At 51.2% G+C, this 17,272-nt stretch overlaps 1 protein-coding gene across 2 annotated transcripts in view; it reads right to left on the reverse strand.

The window, feature by feature from the left end:
- Positions 1-17,272, reverse strand: part of SLC6A17 (solute carrier family 6 member 17) — a 133,864-nt gene that overhangs the window by 101,453 nt on the left and 15,139 nt on the right. The window lies entirely within an intron of this gene.

Genomic DNA, 17,272 nt, shown 5'->3' on the forward strand with positions numbered 1-17,272 from the left:
CCCCATGGAGGTATGTTGATGGACAGGCATCAGTAACTCACAGAGTCGAGATTGGAGCAGATTCCCGGCTCTCTCCCCGTGATCCCTTAATGCTGGCATCAGACACAGGGCACAGCGAGACTGGTGATGGCACAATCTCTCCAAACAAAGCCATTTGGACTCTCCTACTCCTATGTGCTTGAACACCACACGGGTAGCCTGGCCTCTCCTTGCCCACAGCTGTGGGCGCTGCTGGCCTGGAATACGTCCCTGCCTTGGTCATCACTGCCCCAGTGAGCTGGTTCAGGATCTCAAAGGGCCAAGGAGGAGACTCGCAGTCCCTGCTTGGTAAATGGAGTGTGACAGCCAAGAAGTCGCGAAGCCCTCCCCTTCCTCCTTTCTCCTCTGGGACCCAGAAGGTTGAAGCTCGAAAAGCCCAGGGAGTGTCAGTAGGTGGAGGCTGCACTTGGCCTCACCTCACCCCACTCCCCCACCCACCTCCCTGTAAATCCTGGCGACACAACAGGAAGGCCCTTTAACTAGCACATAAAAGTGCTTTGGGCTTTCAAAGGCCTGCTCTGCATTTATGGGGAGCCCGAGGCTTTTACGGGCCATTTCTAGTCCCCCTCCCCCTGACCTACTGATACATTGTGGTTTCTAGCTGTGGTGTGGGGAATTATCAGAGCCCAGGCCTAGTGACCAATGGGGCAGGGAAGGAGAACGAGGGAGCCTTGCACCAGGGAGGCAAGGATATCTCAGCAAGGCCCAGCCGGTCACCCAGCCTCCATGGGCCAGGCAGTCTTCTGAGGTGTCCCTCTGACTGGCCCCTCTGTCCTTTGACAGGGCTCAGAATAAGGCCTCACCAAGTTGGTGCTGACGGACTGACTGATCTAAAGCCAGAGTAACCATGGATCAGCCTCAGAAGGGGCTCAGCAAATGCTCCTGAAGGGCAGGGAGGGTCTTGTCCTAAGAGAGATTCAGCCTGTTCTGGAGCTAGCCAGGCAGGTGAGCCAGTCAGACTAGCGTTCAAACAATGGATTTTTTTTCTTATTTATTTTTAATTGAAGAATAATTACAACATTGTGTTGGTTTCTGCCATACATCAACATGGATCAGCCATAGGTAAACATATGTTCCTTCCCTCATGAGCCTCCCTCCCACCTCCCACCCCATCCCACCCCTCGAGGTTGTCACAGAGCCCTGGTTTGAGGTCCCTGAGTCATACAGCAAATTCCCACTGGCTATCTGTTTTACATATGTTAGTGTATATCAAACAATGGATTTTGAAGATCTTGTTTGGCCCTGAAAGACTGAGCCTATAGGCTTGTAAGGATGTGGCATGGGGGGTGTGGGGGGGTGCAGATTGTTAAGCATCTCTCCAATGTAGAGCTGGAACTTCATCCCAGAAGCCTCTCCTCCTTAGTACAGAGAATGCTCTGGCTCTGAGTGTTTGGGCAGTGGGAATAGGGCAGGGGGTGTGGTCCCCAGCTTGGGAGATGTGAAGGCTGGTGGAAAGGAAGAAGCGGCCAGAGTCTCCACCTGCTCCCATCTTCTCCTGCCTCCAGGCTCCCAAAGTAGACCCCAAGACCCCTCACTGAGGTCTGCCAGGACCCCCGCTCCATCCTGCTCACTGCCCCTCCTTTCTTGATTGTCTTCTGTATCAAGCTCCTTCTCTGCTCTTTTCTTTTTTCATTTTTCCTCTCCCTTCTCATTCTCTCCTCTTCCTCTTCATTAATCTCCCTCCAATTCTCATGCTGTGGACCATTTCACTTTGTTTTTACCTTTTCTTTCTCCTCTTTCCATCTTTATTTGATTTAACCATCTTCCTCCCTCCTCTCTTGTACCAGAGTGTCTCTTAAGGTCTCATTTAACAATGAGATCACATAATTTTTTAAGATTCCATAAACATAGGCCATGCACAGTGCCAGGCGCTTCCATGGTTATCATTATGTTTAAACCTCACCATCACCCTCTGAAGTTGAGGCTGCTTGCATTTTACAGGTGCAAAACTGAGGCACACAGAACAGGCATGATTGCCTAGGACCACACAGCTATCAGATGATGGACCCAGGATTACCTCCAGCTGCCTTCGCAAACAACAACAATCAAGATTTCTTATAGTAGTGGCATATAGTATGGCTCCAGAATATAGTGCTGCTGCTGCTGCTGCTGCTGCTAAGTCGCTTCAGTCGTGTCCAACTCTGTGCGACCCCAGAGATGGCCTCCCACCAGGTGCCCCTGTCCCTGGGATTCCAGTACACGCCAAATAGAGATCGTATATTTAGTGCAGTTTACAATACAGGGCCAGACACTGTTCTGAGTGTTTGTGTTCTCAGCTCACACTCCTATGAGGCGGGTACTGCTGCTTCTACCCTCATTTTACAGACGATGAATCTGAAGTGTAAGAGATGAAATAACTTGCCACACTATAACAGGTAGGTGGCAGAGGAAGGTCAAGCCCAGGCCTCTGGACTGTATACAGCATCACTGGGCCCTCCCTCCTCTCCATGTTCTGTGGCAGGCAGTCCTTTCATTGGGAATTTCCGGGTGATGGAGGCATCACTTCTGGCTCAGACAGTAAGAGTCCTCGGGGACCTATGGGCCAAACCTACCAAGGGAAGGTGTCCACAGCACATATCTGGGGTTGTGTGTCCTAAGGAACGCCAAGGCCAAGTGCTAAGCACGGATGTCACCGGCAGGGGTTGGCTGAGACAAGAGGATCTTGTCTTGTTTCCAGACTAGAGAGAATAAAGGCCTCTATTTGGAGCCCCTGCCCCCCAGCTGGCTCCTCTGCTCCCGGAAGGGCCTCTCATTCCCCTCCTGGGAGGGCCTGGAGAGCGTGCCCTTCCTCCTGACCTGCTCAGGGAGGGGCTCTGCTAAGGTCAGGCAGCACCCCACTCGGGCCCATGGCCGCCCCAGCCGCTGCAGAGTTCTTGGCGGGCACCTGGTCTGGTTCTCCTGGCACGGCGAGGAATGTGCTTCTGTCATCCTATCCTCCCTCCCCAACCCTAGCCCAGCACAGAATTGGATTAAGAACAAAAATATGAGCTGTGTTTGTTTTAATCAGCTTCAAGACATGGGGGCTTTTAAAGGGAAGGAGAGCAGGCCGGAGCTGGCCCCGGGGCAGGCAGGCTGGGCGGTGATGCCATCCCAGGGTCAGGAGCACGCCGAGCCATGAGTGCATCTGCAGGTCAGATCCTGGGGCAGATAAGGGCTGAGAGGGAGAGGACCTGGGGGGCCAGGGGGCTGGAGGAAGGATGAAAAGAATAGGAAGGAGGGAGGGAAAGACAGGGTTTTCCCTAAGCCGGCAGAGGGTCGGCAGCCGGCAGTCCCAGCAAGTCCCTCTTGCTGGCATGACAAGAGGCAGGAGGGGAGGATGCTGTGAGGCTGGGGGAAGCCCCTGGAGCCCAGAAGAGCCAACAGAGAGTCATTTTTTGGCTCCTCTTGGCCTTTGGAATGAGGGATAATGGGAAGGAGTCGAGGGAGAGTCAACTGCGGTCTCCACCACCCGATAGCAGGAAGAGCCCCTGCCTGGGGTCACCACAGAGTCCGGGCAAGGGTATCCAGGCTGGAGCTGGCACCAGAGGGGACAGGTGCTGACAGTGAGTCAACCACACAGAACCCAGGGGCAATTGCGAGGTGTCAGGGTCATGTTGAGGGAATCAAGGCCTGAAGGAGCAAGAGGCTGGGAAAACAATGATCTCCCTGGGTAGATCTCAGGTTACATGAAGACCTGGGGGCCATGGGGTATGGGGAAGGGTTCTGAAGAGGGAGCCAGAGGGTGCTCTGGGATCTTGGAGCAACTGCTTTTTAAAAAGCCCCTGTGGCCATAGGAGTATATACTTGCTATATGAGAGGTTATCTTTACATGTGCCCTGTGAGCCAAGGAAAGCTGCCCAGAGAGATTCAGGGACTAGTCCAAGGTCACACAGCCAAGAAGAGAAGTTGGTACAATGACCCCAGGCTCAGGTTTTCTGGCCAGTGCTCCAACCTCCATGGATGGGACAGCCTCGGCTAATTCTCAGATCAAAGCCTCCAGATGGAAACGATAACGTCAGACAGCTGAGGACAGAGCTCCCAGAGGCGTTCCCCAGAACTCTCCTATTCCCCAGCCTCTGGGCATCAGGAGAAAGGCCTGGACTGGCTCTGTCCACATGCCAATCACACTCCAACACTATGGGCCATCCTTGCCCAGAGGATATCTGAGCCAATCCCCAGGTCCCCTTAGATCAAAACATGAGGTCCTCGGGACAGAACCGGGTCTTCTAATTCAGGTTCACAGATGGGTTTCGGTCCATGATGACACTTTTGCCAGTCAGAGGTGAAAGAGAAAAATCAATAATCCTTATATGGTAACATTTGAACTTCCCTGGTAGCTCAGTAGTAAAGAACCCACCTGCTAATATAGGAGACATGAGTTCGATTCCTGGGTGGAGAAGATCCCCTGGAGAAGGAAATGGCAACCCACTCCAGTATTCTTGCCTGGGGAATCCCATATTCAAAGGAAACCTGGAGGGCTCAGTCCATGGGGTCGCAAAACATTTGGACACAACTTAGCAACTAAAAACAATAAAATATGGTAACATCTAGTCAGCTTTTAAATTTGAAATATCATTCCTGTTCTGATTTTAAATATTCTTTCTTTCTTGTTACAAAACATGATGAAAGTAGGACTTCTGGAAAACCTATTCTTGGAAAAATTATAATTGTCAAACCTATGTCCATCCCCTTAATTTTTAATTGGTCCATAAAATCCACAAGTTTGAGAACAACTGTAATATTTTATTTGGAGACATTCTTACCTAACCTGAGGCACAGGCTTCCCAGGTGGCGCCAGTGGTAAAGAATGCGCCCGCCAATGCAGGAGATGCAAGAGATGTGGGTTCAGTCCCTGGGTTGGGGAGATCCCCTGGAGGAGGAAATGGCAACCCACTCCAATATTCTTGCCTGGAAAATACCATGGACAGAAGACCCTGGTGGGCAACAGTCCATGGCTGCGAAGAGTTGGACACGATTGAGCATGTACACACACACACACACTGAGGCACAGTGCAGAGCTCTGCACACTACAAGTACTCAGTACATGTGGAACAGGGGATGTCTTACAGTCCAGGCCAGCAGGGACTTGGATGTGGAGACCTGGACTGTAGACTCTCCAATGGCTGGACAGGCCTGAGCAAATTCCTGCCATTTTCAGCCTCAGTTTCCTCTTCTGGAGGAAGAGACAGGAGGACACAAGACTTTCAGGCAAACTCTAAGATGAATCCCAGGGGCAACATTCCACGGCTCCCAGAAAAGAGACCCACCAGCCTCAAGCACTGAGTCTGCAGCTGTGCCCCAGGCAGAAGACTGACAGGGGTGCAGGGGGCTCTTGAACAGATGGCCCATGTGACAGAAGTTCTAGTAACAACAACAGAGATCTGATGGCCCTGAGAAAAGAGCTTAACTGGACAGTAGCCAAGACTTAGGCCCAAAGCAAATGAATGCCCATTGGCCCATTGGCCCAGGCCTCTGGATGCATCTCCCAGCCCTCCCAGGCTGGGATCAGGATCAGAGCTGCCCTTTCATTGTGAGTCTCGCCACCCTTCTGTAGGTCGAGTGGATCCAGTCCAAAGCAGCCAAACTGGACTTTCCCCTGCTCTGTGCCAAAGGCAGGGGATGCACACATTATTCAGGAAAATGTGCATACAGTAGTGCCACATTAGTCAAATTTCAAATAGAAGTATTCCTCTATTCATGAGGAGGGCATGGCAACCCACTCCAGTATTCTTGCCTGAAGAACCCCCATGGACAGAGGAGCCTGGCAGGCTACAGTCCATAGGGCTACCAAGAGTCAGACATGAATGAAGCGACTTAGCAGGCACACACGTGTAAGTACCCCAGTGTGTTAAGTGGCAATTGGACTAAACAAAATATGAGCAGCCTCCACTCTCAGGGACCAGTCCTTGGCACATACCCTACTGACCCGAGGGGGATACAGACGGGAGGAGACCCAGTCTTCCCATAACGAGCATTCTGGACCACAGAAAAGGTGGATGTCATGCACAGACCCAGCAGCAAAGTAAAAGCAGGGGCAGAAGGCATGAACTGTTGGCCGTCAATGGGATCTGGAATGAAGCCATCTCTCTGCATGCTGGAGCGAGATCAAAAAGAGCGTGTGCTGATTCAGAGCCGGGCACTGGTACCCCCAGGCACTGTCTTCAGTGTGTGGGTGACTTTTTAGCTTTGGTCCAGCTGTGAAGAGGAAAGAGGTATCTTTGCCCAGGTCCTCGGGTGCAGGCGGAGTGGGCACAGCTGTCTGCACTGAGTGTGGGAGGAACAGGGACCACGGGGGCAGGGTGATCACAACCCTTCCACCCCCTCGGGCAGCTTAGCTCTGCACAGTCTCAGCCCCATTCCCCAGACACCAAGGGACACCCGCTGCTGACACCATGGCATTGGGTTTCCCTTGGGCCGGCTCAGGCTACTGTCACCAGGTCTGCCAGGAAATTGCTGCTGACACTCAGGGAAGGGCCCGGGGAGTGGGGAGGCCAGGGATTGTGAAGTCGGTGAGTTCTGAGAAGGCACTAGAAGGGGCTGGAGCAGGGGAGACAGCTCTGGTTCTGAGTCTCCATCCCACTCCTGCCCCTTCTGGGCCACTGCAGAAGGCCAGGGAACCTGGCAGCTTGTGGCTAGCCTGGCCACGTGGAGTGCCATGGAGGGGAAGAACAGGACTCCCCCCATACCCCCAAACCCGATGCTATACAACTCTGTCCCTTAGCATCCCTCCAGGAGGAATGCCACGCCTGCCCCATCCCCATCTGGCCATGTGCCCAGTACACTGAAGGGCCCACCACATGCTTTAATCTGGATAAAGATCATGTTCCTTCATTGTGAGTCCCACTAGGTCCCAGGCGGTTCGCTGTGCAGCCTCGCCTGTGCCTGTACACCATCTCTTTCTCACTCTCTCGCCTGGGCTTACTAAAATAAAAACATGCAGTGGCTCCCAGGTGCTCCTGAGTATTTCAAAAGTTTGGGAAGAAAATGGGAACAAGGCCAGGGGTAAGTGGCAGAAGGGGAAGGGACCTTCAGACTGGGAATTGGGACCCTCCAACTGTCACTGCCCCTTCTGTTCTCTGACAGGACATACGTGCACATGTGTGAGCATATGCATGCATGTGTGCACCTGTGTGTGTGCATGCATGTGTCGGGGATGTCAGGGATGGAATGACCATCAGGACCACAGAGGGCCACAGGACACTCTGGGCTTCCAAGGGCAATAGTTGCAGGATTTTGGGGCCCAAGCCACTTGCAGAGAAGCATCTGAACAGCACCACTCTCCCCGCTCCCCACACCGCCCCCCCCCCCCGCCCCACCCCCACCCCGGTCAGCCCGGCTTTGATCCTGGATTGCCCCACCCTAGTCCCCGGCCAGGCACGGGGAAGAGGAAGGCTAGAGGCAGAAGCAGACCCTATGGACATTCTGCAAGGGGCTGGGCCTTCTGGGAGAGAACTGGAGAGTGCTGGCAAGGGTGGTGAGCATCCTGTGAGTATGGGGTGGGGGTGTGGGTGTCCAGCCAGGGGACTCCAGAAGGTGATGTTCAGTTCCTGGTACCAGGCTGGAAGCCACTGATCTCACCAGCCAGAAGCTTGGAGCCTTCAACCCAGACAAAGACGGTTCTCTCCCTGGGAACCCCTTAAGGGCAGGGATAGGGCATCTCAGAGGAGGACCAGTCAGTCTATCCATCCATCCACCAGCAGGTATTTCAAATAGCTGCCAGAGGCCTGACGCTGTGACAAACGTACAGAATTTTCTCAAAAAGGCCCACCTCTCCCTCAATCTGGGAGATTCAGGAAGGCAGCTAACAGCAGGGCCAGGCAGGGGAGAGCAGGGCCTGATTTCCTTGAAATTATCACCTACTGTTCTTACTCTTCATTTAATCAAGTAAGGACATTAAAGACAGATAAAAGTATGCTAACACTTTTTAAAAAAAATAAAGAGGATAAAAGGCAGTTCTTCCCAAGATCAATTAGTGACAGAGGTTAGACCAGAGGTTACTTTGTGGGGAACTGACTCAAAGAGACACCAGGAGGCCTGGGGGACACTAGGCAAGCACTAGTTTCAGATCGGGAATACACGGACATTCGCTGGCCTGTACTCCTGGGTTAGTGCACTTTGCTCACGTAAGTTACACCTCAGGAAAAAAAAGCACAGACAGACAGAAGTCAGATGTTAGCTCACGAAACCACATGGACTCAGGCAACGCTTCATGAATTCAAATTCCAGGTTCACCTCTCGGTATCTATGTGGCTTTGAACAAATTACTTAACCTCTCTGTGCTTCAGCCACCTCACCTCTAAATGAGGATAATAATTATACTTACCTCAAAGAGTTCCTGTGAGGATTAAATGAGTGAAAACATGTGAAGCAACCACGTTTGCCATATAGTAATCACTTGGTAAGTGCTAGGCACTGTTATATTAATATTATTTCAAGAAAGTGCAGCTGCCAATTTCATACTGAAATACAAGAATAAATTTAAAAATTTAAAATTAAGAAAACATAAAATGACACTTTATAATGTGAATTACATGGTGTGACATGGCTTTCTTGCACAAACATAATTAGAGACTCTATATGTGATTACTAATTAATTATTCAACAAATATGTATTGAATGCCACTAGCTTCTAAAACTATTCCAAACAGTAAAATAAAGCAGTGAATCAGACAAAATCCCTGTCCTCATGAATTTACATGTGGGAGACAGTACAGAAATAAGCAAATAAATATGTAACTCAAGGCTTCCCCGGTGGTCCAGTGGTTAAGAATCTGCCTTGCAATGAGAGGGACACTGGTTCAAACCCTGATCTGGGAAGATCCCACATGTCGCAGAGCAACTAAGCCCATGTGCCACAACTACTGAACCCACACGCCGCAACTACTGAGGCCCATGCTTCTAGAACCTATGTCCACAACAAGAGAAGCCACCGCAATGAGGAGCCTGCACACCACAACGAAGAGTAGCCCCCGCCAGCCACAACTAGAGAAAGCCTGCATGCAGCAACAAAGACCCACCACAGTCAAAACACAAAATAAAAATAAATAGATAAATCTTAACAAAGTTTTACTGTATATATTAAGCATCAGCAGAGGACATCAAGCAAGATAAATACCAAAAGATCTACACAAAACCACACCACACCAAAATGGCAGAAAATCAAGACAGAGAACAAATCTCAAAAGAAGTCAGAAGGGAAAAAAAAAATGCAAATGCTTTACTCACAGAGGAACAAGGTAAGAATTATATCAGACTTTTCCTCAGATACCAAGCAAGCAAGATGAAAGGGAAGTGAAATATTTGAACTGTTGAAATAATTCTGTATCCAGTGAAATCATCCCTCAAAAGTGAAAGAAACGGACTTTCTCAGGCAAACAAGGTCAGTAGTGGTAAATGCTGTGAGAAAAAAGAAAGCAGGGTAAAGGCTTAGAGAACAATGAGGAAGGTGCCGTCTCAGGGAGGTGAGGACATCTCCCGAAGGAGGTCCATTTCCATGGGGACCCGAAGAAGGAGAAGGGGCAGAGCAGGAGTCACATGAGGACCAGGGAGGGAGCACACGCAGAGGGAGCAGCAGGGACATAGGCCTTGAGGTGGGAGTGTGCTGCAGGGAGGGAGCATGCGCAGAGGGAGCAGCAGGGACATAGGCCTTGAGGTGGGAGTGTGCTGCAGGAGCAGAAAGACACTATCACAGCTGGAGTAGGATGAGCCCGGGGTGCAGGATATGAAGAAGGCAATGCCCGAGGCCTGGGTCACGGGAGGAGTCTGAGTTCAGTTCTGAGTGCCAGGAGAAGCCACAGGAGGAGTCTGAGCTGAGGAGTGACACAGTCAGGCCTCTCTCTTCCAAAGATCACTCTTGGCCTTGGAGTGTGAAGAATGGGGAGGAGCAAGGAGAACAGGTCCAGGGCAGCGTCCAGGCAAGAGATGGTGGGGCCATGGACCAGGATGGAGGGCAGAAGGGGGTGAGTGATTCACTGGATTCTGGATACTTTGGAAGGTGGAGCAATCGGATGAGGGGCGGAATGGATGTGGGGGGTGAGGAAAGGAAAGGGACCATGTGGGTCTTTGGCCTGAGCAACTTAGAGAGGGGCAGCGCCTGTGGCTGAAATGGTGCCCCTGCAAGAGGAGCCGATTGGTGGCCGAGTCGAGGGTTCTGCTTTGTTATGTTGAGACGCCTTCTAAGCCTGCAATCGGAGAGGACACGCAGACAGCTGGACATACCAGTCTAGCACTCAGGGGAGCGGGCAGAGCGGAAAATACCACTGGGAGTCATCAGCAGCAGGAAGTCAAGCTCACATGCCCTGCCTGTTCTCACGCTTGGGGTTTTCTCATAATCATTATGGAAAATTCCCTGTAGCTCTGCTAAGAAAAGTGGAAACAGTCTTTCTAGGGTTGTCTCATTAAGGTTGGAATATTCTGGGCGACATCAGAGAAGGCAAGACCAGCACCCCTTGTCTCCAGTAACTCCATCGATCCTCTCCCTGTGGGTGGTGAGCAGGTGTCTGATGGCCGAAGATCCAGGGAAGGTGTGGTCGATGCTTTGTGCCAATGGCCAGAGAAAAATACCACCTGGGCAGGACCACTCAGTGCCCTGGGTAGAACTGGAAACAATGTTAGATGGTGCTCTCAAGAGAATGAAATAATCATGCCCACCCACTTCTCTCTCAGACCTGATCACAGTATGCCCTTTGGATAATAGCTATGTCTGGTCACTAAAACTGTGGCTGATGGGACTTAAACAGCCTTTTACAGTGGCTGACATTCCTGTTTAACAAAAGAAAGCAAACTTTAGACTCAAAGCCTTCCAAAGGCAACTCGAGCTACAGTGTAATCACATTCTATGCCTTAGTTTTATTTATTTTTCTGGCTACCCTCTGTTTAAGACAAGTGCTACTGGTGTTCCATTTATAGTAGGACTGTACAATGTCCTTTGAAAAGATGTTCATGTGTATGTGGACATGTGTGTGTGTGTGGTGAGTTAATTTAAAAAAAAATGTTAATAGTACAAGTGGCACTCAGATGTGGCCGAAATCATGAAGGTGCTACTCACATGACGAAAGCCTGAAAAAACATGACTATAAAACATGAAGAAATGGAAACAAGAGCCTTGAATCTCATATTCGTACACAAAGCCCATAACCACCCAAATCACCCAGGATCAAGGGCAGGAGCATTTTACTTTTCCTTTATAGCCCCAGCAGGCTGCAGGTAGATAAATTTTCCACTTCCACCAAGAATGTTGCTTTTGGTATTTGCTGTGGCTAAATTTCACCAAAGGGCTTCCCTGGTGGCACAGACTGTAAAGAATCTGCCTGCGATGCAAGAGACCCATGTTCAATCCCTGCATCGGGAACATCCCCTGGAGAAGGAAATGGCAACCCACTATAGTATTCTTGCCTGGAGAATCCCATGGACAGAAGAGCCTGGTGGGTTTCAGTCATGGGGTCACAAAGAGTCGGAGACCACTAAGTGACTAACACTTTCACTTTCACAGATTTCACCAAAGACAAAAATTCTCTGAATATACAATTCTCACCATCTCAAGGCCACAAATTTGATGTTATTAACACAAATGGTATTTTCCCAAACACTGCAAACTTATGAAATGCTTCTCAATCAGCAAACACTACAATATGCCCTTTAAATAACAGCTGCATCCAATCATACGTCTAACTCATGGAGATGGAAGTTCTGGATCAAAATGTCCCCAAATGGTGCCCTTATCAAAAATAAGGAGTAGGTTTGGGCATGACTCAGATCTTTAAGCGGCATCTGGCCTAGGCCAGACCTCAGGTGTCTCTGTGTATCAGGTGCTCCCCACACAGGACTGCCTGCCCAAGTCAGGTGAGAGTGTCCATGTGGGGTTCCTAGACCCAGGCAGAGAACAGAGCTCAGGAAGAACAAGAACAGAAAATATTCAGATGTGAGTCTTGCTGTCCTCTTAGCACCCCAAAGAAGCCACCACACCCCTTCCCTGGAGACCTTTTGGCCTGCTGGTGTTATCCCCAAAGTAGGAATTATGGGTCCTGGGTTCTCAGCACCTCCAGCTGTGACCGGGCTGAAGGAGGCACAGCTGTCTTGCCAGAGGCTGTGTCTCTTGCGAAGGAGAAACATCCGGCCAATTCCACCAAGAATGTCAGTCAAAATGCAGGGCGGGACTCGGTCAGCTCAGCCATCCTGTCCAGCAGTTCTTGTGTCCTGGGAGCAGGCGCCTGGACAGGCCAGGATAGGACCTCATCTCCACAGTCCTCTCCCATCTAAAACCTGCAGCCTTGGGGGAGGGCCGCAGGATGCAGAGGATGTGACCTAGGATGTGGGGACCCGCGGGCTCCGTGGAGAGATATGCAGAGGTGAAAGGGCAAACCTGCTTCTAGTCTCCTTATCAGGAATGGCCGAGGGAAAGGGAAGTGGGCAGCCCTGGAGGTCAGGCTGGGGGGTCATGGCTGGGGCAGAGCGAGACCCAAGAGACCTAAGAGGAGAGCCTGCTGGGTGGGGGAAAAGGAGAAAGGGGTGGGGGTGTAGAAGGAGGGTCAAGGAGGAACCAGCTGCACGGCAGTTTCCCAAGTGGTGGTGGGGGGGTGGGGGGAGGTTGGTGCAAAAGCTAGGGCGGCCAGCCCTCCAGGTTTGCCTGGGACTGTAGGGCTTACTGAAAGACAAGACTTCCAGGCTTAAAATGCAGGTGTAGCTCTGGCTGGGGACTCACCACGCCACTGTGCTAGAATGCCCTCTCACTTCTCCCTTCCCGTTCTCCACACAACAAATAATGATACGTCCCCTCTGCGCTGGCCTGCTGCCAGACAGGGGGGTGAAAGGACAAGCGTGGCCGGGGCCCTGCAGGCTGGGCGCCCCTCCCGGCACACGCAGGTGGACTCCGCACAGCACACCCGCCCGGCCAGCACACTGCAAGGTGCCTCTGGGGCACATTTCTGGGAAGCTTTTTGTCTACCCCACCAAACCCCAAAGGTGGGGACTGGGTCTAGTTCACAGCTCTACCTCCCAGTGAGCCGGCCTAGGGCCCTGAGCAGCATGGGTGCTTAATGCATGTCTTTGGCTTGAGGGGCTAAGGCACTCAGGGCAGGCTGGAAGTGAGGACACCTGTGAATGACCAGTCCCTCCCCTGCACCAGTCCACAAGCACAAACACACGCGTATGCACACAGGCACACCTAGACTTTGAGCAACATGCTTCCTGACTCAGCACAGAAGGGCGCCCAGCCCTCTCAGCTAGGAAGGGTGACGCCTGTAGGCAGACCCCAGCCTAGGTTAGGGGAAGGTGGTCCCCTAGATGAGGGCGGGCAGAGCTGGCTTGTTCTCTCCCAGCTGTGAGGTCTTAGCCTAGGGCTCCATCATCCTAGTCCCTCAGGGATCCCACCTGCAAGGAGCTCACAATAGTCAATGTACCCCATGTATGTCTGGAGTCATCACGGGGAATCAGAGCCACGCTGAGGCTCCCCTGACCTTGGTCCTTGCAGCCGGAGAAACCAGTGGGGACCCTGAGGGGAGGCTAGGCCTCTGGGGGCACAAGGGACTGCAGGGGTGGAGGCAGTGCTGGAAGAGGGTTGGGGTTCCAGCTACAACTCCAACCAACTCCTCTGCCTGTTTAAAGAGTAGGGGACTATATCACTGAAGTCACCACAGGACTGTAAGCTTCTTGCAGACACAAGACTGTGTGCACTCATCTTAGTCTACCCAGAAGGTCAGTGCTTGGATGGGCTTTCCACACTTTTCATGGACGTTGCCCTTAGAGAGCAGCGCCCCACGTTTCTGTCCTGCCCCCTGCTGACGTTTTATTATATTGCAACTCATGAGATAAAAACGAAAAGCAATGGGTGGGATTTCTGACGGGCTGTGTTCAGCCCGCATTTGGGAAGTCTGGTCTTGGGATATCATTAGGATAAGACCCCTGAGTGTTCCAGGAATAGCTGGAACATAGCCACTCCCAACCAACTGAGGAGTGGGAGAAAAGAGCAGGATGTGGCAAGACAACTTTAGAGAAAACAGCAGCACACACTATCCACAGAACACAGACAGCAAAAGCACAAAAGGGACCTTGGGCCTTTTAAATCAAAACTTAGGTGTCCAGAGCTGGACTATCAGTCTTTGGCAAATGCACACTCATGCTTTCCTTTAGTTAGTTATTCACTAGCAATTTTTCATAATTCATAAACACGCATGAACTAGGAATTTTCTTTCTTTTTAAACAGTAGAGCACCCCCCTCCCTTTTCTTCTAAAGGAAATTTCACGAGAATCCTGGTAAATAAAAAGTGGAACCGCTCTGGCTGCAGTAGGGGTAGGGGTTGGGAGGTGCCTGCTTGGCCCCCCTTTCACTGCTCCAACTGCCCTGAGAAGCCCCTTAGAACGCTGTGGAACATGATCTAAAGCAACATAATCTATGCCCAGAATGGCAGGAACCTGTCTCTTTCATTCCTATGTCCCAGCACCCAGCACATGCCCAGTTCAGTGCCCGGTTTCAACAAATGTTGGGTGAAATGAATTGAATAAGTGAAGCTTGCTGCGGTATCTACCCAGGTCTGATTTGGGGCGAGGGCACTGAGAAGTGTCTCTGCCTCCAAACGTCTCCCCCATCAGCCTGCCACAGTGCCTACCATTCCCCATCCCCATGCAGTCTAACGCTGCCTGTTCCCCGGGATTCAGAGCAGATGCCACCTCCTCCATGAAGTTTTCCCAGATGTCTCCCGCCACAGTCATCTTGCTGCCTTTGAACGCTGTGGCCACTTTATAACACCTCTTTCCTGCATTCTTCACACTCACTCAGCCCTCAGCCCAAGTTATTTGCATACATCTCATTTCCCCAACTATGCAGATGCTGCCCTCCTTAAGGGTAGGACAGGTTTGACTGACTGTTTCCATCTCAGCCTTTCAAACAGTAAAAATCATATCAATGTATTTGAGGTAGAAGGAAAGTCTCCTGATTTAAAAGGACACTGTGTCTCCAGGAAGGCCCATTAAAGTTCTCAACAGGGGCACCTGGAATCAATCTGACTAAGACATGAGTGCGAAGTAACTTCTCCACTCCAGCAACCATCACCAAGGAGAGAGCATGCAAGGAGATCCAAAATAGGGACGTCTGAGTGGAAAAGAGACACGTAGGGCTGCACTAGTCCCAAAACTGTGTGAAGAGGTTGGGTCCCTGGCTCTGAGAAGGATTTGGAAAATGTGGTCCAGGAAGAGCTGGAGGAAGGGACAGTGAGAGTAGAGACTGGAGGAGGCTGGAGGAGGGTCCTGGGTCCTGGGGCACTTGAGTTCGCCTCTCCACTCCCTTCTCCAGTGCCTGGCAGGCTGGGACAGGGGGACTAGTTCCCTTTTCCTCCCCCAGAACATCTGGGGCCGCATCAGACTTAACAATCTGGTAAAGAAAATTGTTATGGAAATATGTAACCGTGAGACGTTATCAAAGGCGTCTTTAAAGTCCCTTTTCAACCCCCAGCCGGGTGGAGGGGATTGGAAATTGGAAAACTGGGAGACGATTACAAGACCATCAAAGTGGCCGAAATTCAATCCAACCTGAAGGTTTAAGGATGGCTAGCAGACCCCTGCCCCAGCCCAGAAGGCTGCAAACCCACTGTTTAAAAACCAAATCAACGGCATCATCAGATCCGGGTCTGGAGCAAACAAACGGCGCCCACAAAGGCTTCCCTGGATTTCCCTTGTGTTGAGGAAATCTGAGAAGTGAGGCCCTGGGAAGGCTCCCAGCTTCCAGGGCTTCTATCTTCTCCTCCCCACCCCACCCGACTCCACCTCACCCCACCCCACCCCCATTCCGGGCTCCGCTCTTTGTCTCTTCATCCTTCTTGATGCCTTTCTTCTACATCTCTTTGTGTTTACTCTTTCTCCTTCCATCTGTCTGTCTCTCTTCTCCTTCCATCTTTCTTTATATATTTCTTGTCCTAACCGTGTTCTTCCTCTCCTTTTCCTGTTTCTCTCTCATAGTCTGTCTTTTGCGACATTCCCATCCCTTTGTTGTGAATTTCCATCCATTTTGTCTTTTAGCACTGCATCTGTCTCTCTACATTTTGTCTTCTCTTTCTCTTTTTCTCCCTTTCGATCTTTCTCTTCCTTTTTCTTTCTTTCACAGCAGAAAAACCTTCTTTTCTTCAGCCTCTATTGAATTTTTCTGCCTTTCTCTGCTTGAGGATTTCTTGTACTTTTAGGCTACGTATGAAAGGAAATCCTCTTTGGCTGGTATATACCCTTATGAATCCCAGGTATTTCTCCCAGGTGTCTAAATATAAATAGCCCTCCATGCATGCCCATCGAAAGACATTAGTCTCAACCTCCATCACCATGAACTGTCCATAGCGGCAAGATCACTGTGCCCTGTGCCAGCATACACAGGCACTCAAAATGGACATGTGGTTTTACCTATGACCAGGCTCTGCAGACATGGAAATTTATGTCCGGAGGGGTGGAATGCTACAGCACATAAAACTGATACAGGCAGAGAACCTCGGTAATTTACAATTCTTTTTTATGTGGAGTGAGAGAAAGAGACTATAATTTTGCTACTAATAAAGTTCTCCATATTTATTCTCAAGATTTGAGGGTTTATCTTCATTCATATTTCTTGCGGTCGTAACCTTGAAGGCTCTGTGAGATCGCAGGTTTGTAATTAGAAAAGAGCTCAATTCGCACGTCTCTTTGGAAACACCGAGAGTTTCATTCCGCCCTGCAAAATTTGTCGGTAACCAAGCACGAGAAGAAAGCTCCATATAGTCATTCACCTTCTAAGAACCGTTTCGGAGGCGCAAAGGGAAACACATACGTGTTTATGAAAGAACGGGATAGAGAAAGGGCAGAAGAAAACGAAAGCAAGCGCACGGTCCGCGCCGCAGGAACCCCGGGAAGGCGCGGGAGCCGGCGAGGCTTGTTGCGCACAACAGACGGGAAGCCGCAATTCGCTGCTGGGCTGCTCACCACGGCCTGCGGCCCGGATGAGAGCAGGACGCGAGCCGTAGCGGCGGGTTAGGGGCGGGCAGCACCCACCCTCAGGTCCGCCACCCGCCCGTCGTGCCGTCTGTCCGTCACGGGCCCCAGTGCGCAGCGCTCCCGGCTCGCGCGTTTTCTCGGTCCGCCGCTCCACCTCTGCTCCCGGAGAGTCTGGCCGCGCCGCGGACAAGCCGTTAGTTCACCAGGCCCCAAGTTCACGGGCGCCGCGCGGGTTCCGCTGGCGTGCGCACCAGCTGGGCTCAGGCCCCAGGCTGTGGTGCTGGAATCCTCGGCCCCGGCTGGAGAGAAC

Source organism: Bubalus bubalis, chromosome 6 (genome assembly GCF_019923935.1).
Source record: "Bubalus bubalis isolate 160015118507 breed Murrah chromosome 6, NDDB_SH_1, whole genome shotgun sequence".
Classification (NCBI taxonomy): Eukaryota; Metazoa; Chordata; class Mammalia; order Artiodactyla; family Bovidae; genus Bubalus; species Bubalus bubalis.